The sequence below is a fragment of the Vombatus ursinus genome, unplaced genomic scaffold (genome assembly GCF_900497805.2).
Source record: "Vombatus ursinus unplaced genomic scaffold, bare-nosed wombat genome assembly UNPS02007107.1, whole genome shotgun sequence".
Lineage (NCBI taxonomy): Eukaryota > Metazoa > Chordata > Mammalia > Diprotodontia > Vombatidae > Vombatus > Vombatus ursinus.
In genome coordinates, this window is record NW_020946885.1 from 16,894 (window position 1) to 23,434 (window position 6,541).

The 6,541-nt window shown below is 33.7% G+C and overlaps 1 pseudogene; it reads right to left on the bottom strand.

Annotated features, from left to right (window-relative positions):
• Positions 1 to 1,101: 1,101 nt before the first annotated feature.
• On the bottom strand, positions 1,102 to 2,447 carry LOC114033422 (annotated as a pseudogene).
• Between the last annotated feature and the right edge of the window lie 4,094 nt (positions 2,448 to 6,541).

The window sequence follows — 6,541 nt, forward strand, 5'->3', positions numbered from 1 at the left end:
TTTGTCACTGCTCTTACTCCATATCTGACTCTATGTAACTCCATTTTGGGTTTTCTTTGCAAAGATACTGGAGTGGTTTGCCATTTCTTTCTCCAACTCATGAAGATAAACAGAGGTAAACAGAGTTCAGTGACTTGTCCACTGCCACACAGATAGTAAGTGTCTGATGCTGGATTTGAACTCAGGAATAGAATTCTTCCTGACTCTAGACCCAGCAATCTATCCACTGTGCCACCTTACTGACCTTATAAATCCACATGAACTAGAGTTTTTGTTTTTGTTTTTGTTTTTTTCTTCACTTCTAAGTTAATGTGCTTATTAGAGATAGTTCAATTTCTATTTCTGAAATTTGATTGCTTAAGAGCACTAACTATCTTATGTTTTGTAAATTTATGTATTTTGTATATTTGTAGAATATCTATTATTTAGAAAATGTACTTTTCCTGGCACATAACTGTCTAAAGTAGGTTATGATAATCCTTTTAAAACATTTTTTATTTGTTGTAATTTCAACATATTCATGTATGTGTATGTCTATACAAATATAGATATGTATATGTATGTATATATGTGTGTTTATGATTTTCATTCATTTTTAACATATATTATATCATTTTATTTCCTTTAAGCATGTCCTTCTCATGACCATGGGATAATAAAGAATTCACTTTAAACATGTTATGTCTAGTGACCTGGGGGTGAAATGATATCTCTAACTGATAGAAAGGTACTCTTTGCAGTATGGGCTATAAGTAACTACAGTTATAAAGCTTGTGTGTTGCATGGGACTAAATGTTGGCTGTTTAATTCTGGGTGATACACTTATCCATCAATAAGAGAATATGTTTTGGTTCTACTTCTGGAGGAAAGTCCCCTGAGAGTAGTCAGGGATAGTATGGGACTAGTGTCAAATCAAATACTTATGTTCTAGAAATCAATTTAGTTGAACTGTCACTATCCTTTGAAGTCAGACTACACCAAGGATTTTGAGAAGACTGGAAACTGTTGACTTTCTAATTTTCTTTTGTAAAATAGAATTAGTAACATAAATAAGAACAACTAAGAAAACTCATGTCCTTGTATAATCTGTTCATAATTCCTTCAATTACTTTTATGGAAGCCAATAAGATTGGACAGTTTTTCACAGTTTTCAAGTTTCAGTGACTCTGCCTTTTATTTCAAGCATTAATCTTGGTATAATCTGGCCAGGTTTGTCAAATCTGACTTTTGTTGTTTGTCCTTCTAACAAGTTGAATGAGTAAAATCTATATAATCTTTTTCTACAGTCTTCTCCAAATCATGCAGTGATGGCCTTTTATAGTTTTTTTTCAAACTGTTTGTCAATGAAATAATGAACCTGCAGATTCTCTGTTTCTCTGGAATTGGTATGCCCCATGGATGATTCATAGAATAAGCGGTATGGAAGATTTGTGGCCATCAGCTGAGTAATAACAGATGTAATCACAATCATGAGAACTGGAAGCAACTGAAGAAATGCAGAATACACATTCTGAGACATTTCCTCTTCTTTCTTCTAGGTCTGTACCCTCTCATTTTGGTGTCATTGATGGTAAAAGTGTGTGTCATTGGTCGTCACATTTGAAAACATGTGAATATTTCCTGTAGAAAAATGTCCTCCAAAGAATACATTGAAGACCTGCTCTTGAGTAATGTCAGCTTCAAAATCTGGGTAATAAGTGGAGGGTCTGACCTAGGGGGCAGCAAAAGTTGCTTGTTCATCTCCATATTCATCATAGTATAATCTTTTATCAGGATTGCTGAGAGCAGGAAAGGCATTCCCTATTGCTTTAAAAGCTTCTGTGACCCCAGTTGCACAGTTCTTATGAGGGTGAAATTTCAGGGCTAGTTTTTGGTAAGTTTTCTTTAGATCCTCATCACTGGCATTTCTGTGAACTCCCAGAATTTCATAGTAACTTCTGTATTTGTTTATCCTCTGCACCCTAAGCAACTATTTTTCTGTATAGATCATGCTCACCTCTCTAGATTGAGCCTGACTTCTCTCATTCTCAAACTTCTTTTCCTTCTTAGAATTCATACAGTTATGGCATCCACAGAAGTCAGTAGTTTTATCAGCTGAATATTTATTTCTTCTAAATGAATCAATATTTGGTGCAAAGCAACAGCACCTCCATTAGGCCAAGTACTGTCTCTGAAAATCAGCCTCTCCTATCTGACTCAGGAGCTCTTTCTGGGAGCAAACAGGAATCATAGCTGCATCATTCATGAGCAGATAAGTGTAGGGGCCATGCTCTTGACTTTATATCATCTTGTCAATGTATGAACCCAAACTGAATAAACACCTTCCGTTTGGTCCAGTGGTCCCTCTCCCCAGAGTCACCTTCATGTCAGCTCCTCTCGGCAGCACCACTAGGCCACAGTGGTGCACAGAGGAGGATGCAGGTGATGGGGGAGGGGAGAGGAGGACCCTGGGGGGCACGGGGCAGTGAAGGGAGAGATGGAAGTGGGGATGAGCTGATTTTCATTCTTCTTTAGCTGGATAAATTAAATGATTATCAATTTTGTTTGTCCATAAAGATCTATTTTTAATTTTCTTTATCAATTCTATAAGTTTTTTTTGTTTTACAATTTATCTTTTTCTTGTCTAAGTTTCAATTTTTCTATGTACTTACTTTAGTTTTGTTTATTTTCATGAAATAGTATACTTTATTAATAATTTAAAATTGTTAAATTATGAGTGAATGTCAAAAATTTAAAAACTTATTTTTTAAATAAAATCACTGTTCTCAAATAACATACATTCTAATATGGAGAAAAAGTAAACACAGAGAAGTAGTAACTGTTGAATGGATTTTTGTTTGGAATGTCACAGGGATGCTCAGTACAGCCTTATGGTAAGAGATAAATGCCATATCATTTTAAAAATTATTATTACTATTCTCAGATCAAGAGGTAGAAAATAGAAGGAGGAGGATAATGAAGGGAAAGTTCCAAATAATGCATCATGGCATGAAGTTATCTGGGACAAAACATCACTAGGGGCATGGGCCTAGCTAAAAATTTTGGGCTCTCATCAATCAGGAGATCATTACCCTTGAGCAAACAATCCAGGAGCAGCTGAAGAACAGTATAGCAAGTAGATAGCCAGAGGAAAATGTAAATAAGCAAACCAATAGATAGATAATTAGATAAATAAGTGAACAAATAATTAAATCCAAATATATATATTTATATACAACTATACAAATATCATACATATAAATTCATTCTTTTATACTTATATTTAAAAGATGTCATGACTTTTAGATATAAATATTTCAAATTTGTTCAGTTTTTTTAATTTTGTTTATCTTAAAGGTAGATTTATTGAACTCTGATACAAAAACATTAAGATCTCCTATTATCTTCTTACTTCCTATGTCAATTAATTTTCCTTTAGGAACTTAGAGGCTAAACTATCATGTGCTTTAGTTTACCCTAAATATTGTTTCATTGTCTTTGGTTCCATTAAGCACAATATAGTTTCCTTCTTTATCTCTCTTGATCATTTAAAATTTTGTTTTTACTTGGCTTATAGCATGATATCAACTCCTGATATTTCACATTAACCTAATGAATAGTAAATCTTTTTTATATAACCTCTTATTTTTGTTCTGTATGGTTTTTTTTTGTATTTTAGGTATGTTGCTTGTATATAATAAATTGTAAGATTTTGTTTTCTTTTCTGTTCTGTGACTTTCATGTTATTGGTCTTAAAATTCATTAAATGTTAAATTTTATCATGGTTAAGTTTGTAATTTTCCTTTATTTGTTTCTTTAGCATCACTTTAAAGAAATTCTAGTGGTATTGACACTTAACAATTATGAACTTGTTCAAGTCATGTAGTTCAATAAACCTTTTTATAAAAACCCTATGTTTGTGAACTTCTGGGGGTAGAGTCAAAATGGAGGAGTAGGAAAAGAACTCAGTTGACATCTCCTAACATTTCTCTTCAAAAGTCTTAAAATTAGCTCTTCATATCATATTTGGAACATCAGAGGGAGACGAACTTCCAGAATAAGACAGTGTAGAAGTTCAGAAAGAGAAATCTATGACACAGAAGAGAAGGCTGGCCTGAAGCTCATGTGGACAAAACATGAGTAGTGAGACTATATGATACTAACAGAAACAACAGCAGCTTTGGGACAACTCAGATCAGAGATAGTAAGTGAACCCAGCAATAAATCAGAAAGAGATTAGCCTTGTCCTGGCACTGGACACAAGACTAGATGCTATTTGACAACTCCATTGCCTCTATCGACTTCTAAATCATAGTTCAAAGGTAGAAATTAGCACTTCCAATCAAGAGGGAATGAAAACCTGGAGGGAGGTATATTTGTTGGTACCAAGGTATAAGCATTCTGAAGAATAGTATAATTTACGGTACCAAAGGCTCTGAGAAGCAGTATCATTACAGTCCCAAAAAGTACCTTTCCTGAATAAGGACCAGAATGCAAACCAAGAGCACAGTGACCACACTTCCAATGACATGGAAGATCAAGATAAAACTCAGAAAAAGACAATAAAGTCAAAAGAGCCACAAGCAAAACCTCAAATAAAAATGTGAATTGGACATAAGCCTGACAAGAATCTCTGAAAGAGCTATTTTTTCAACTTTAAAAAAAGGAACAATTAGGAAAAGAAATAAAAAAGGAAGAAAATTATGAAAAGGCAATTAACAGAATGGTAAAAGAAGCACAAACATATTAAAGAAAATAATGTTTTGAAAAACAGAATTGGCCAAATGGAAAAAGAGGCACAAAACTTCATCGATGAAAATTACTCCTTAAAAAGTAGAATTGCTAAAGGAGGAAAAAGGTACCAAAGCTCACTGAAGAAACTAATTCCTTATACATTAGAATTGGGCAAATGGAAGTTAATGACTCCATGAGACATCAAGAAACATTTTTTACAAAGTTAGAAGAAAAAATAAAAAAGAAAATGTGAAATGTCTCATCACAAAAACAACTGACCTGGAAAATATATTGAGGAGAGATAAATTAAGAATTATTGAACTATATGAAAGCTATCATCTACAAAATAAGCCTGGACATCACATCAAGGAAAACTACCTTAATAGCCTAAAAAAAAAAATCACCAATCACCTCCTAAAAAGGATGTCAAATGAAAATTCCCAGGGATATGATAGCCAAATTTCAGAGCTCCCAGGTAAAAGATAAAATATTTCAAGCAGCCAGAAAGAAACCATTCAGATAATGTGTAGCCACATTTGAGATCACAGAAGATTTAGCAGATGCCGTATTAAAAGGTGGAGAGCTTGGAATATGATATTCTGAAAGACAAAAGGGGTGGGATTACAGCCAAGAATACCCAGCAAAATTGACTCTAATTCATCAGGGAAAAATAGGCATTTAGTGAAACATAGGACTTTCAAGCATTCCTGAAGAAATTACCAGAGCTGAATAGAAAATCTGACTTTCAAATATAAGACTCAAGAGAAGTATAATGAAGTAAACATGAAAGAGATATCCTAAGGGACTCCATAAGGTTAAACTCTGTACCTCCTGAATTAGAAGGTGACATATATCTTTTTAGAATGTGAACATTATTATGGCAGGTAGAAGGATTCTACATAAAAGAGGGTGTGGGTATGAGTCATTATGTTGGGATGAAGTACAAAAAAGGACAGGCAAGAAAAAAGGATGTGCTGGGAGAAAGGAGAAGGGAGAGGAAGAATCAGGAAAATTGTCTCACATAAAAGAGGCACACAAAGTATAATTTTAAAGTGAAGGGGGAAAATGGTGGGAAGGAAGGAGGCAATCCTTGAACATCATTCACATCTAAATTGGTTCAAAAAGGGAAAAGAAAGAAAGAGAAAGAGACAAAGAAACAAAGGAGAAAGAGAAAAAAGGAAAGGAAAAGATAGATAAAAAGACATATATATTAAATTGGTAAGAGAAAGCTAACTAACCCAACAAGGAAGTAGTAGAGGAAGAAAAAGGGAAGGGTGATAAAAGGGAAAGAAGATAAAAGAAGGCAATGGACAAAAACAAAACAGATTTTAGAAGAGGGATAGGATAAAAAGAGAGAGAAGGATAAATAGACAATAATAGGTTGAAAAGAAATGCAGTTATTAATCATAACTATGAATGTGAATGGAATTAGGTAATCTATAAAATGGAAACTGATAGCAGATGATTTAGAAACTAGAATCCAACAATATGGGAACACACTTGAACCATAGGGATATACACAGGGTTAAAATTAGATGCTCGAGTACAATCTATTATGTTTCAGCTGGAGTAAAAAAGGCAAGGGTAACAATCTTGATCTCATTAAAAGCAAAAGCAAAAATAGACCTAATTAAAATGAATAAGCAAGGAAACTACATTCTGCTAAAAGGCAGCATGTAGATAATGAAGTAATATCAATACTAAGCACATATTCACAGAGTGATCAAATTCTTCCAGGAAAAAGTTAAATTAATTACAGGAGGAAATAGGAAGCAAAACTCTAGTAGTAGGGGACCAAATATTCCCCTCTCAGAGATAGATAAATCTA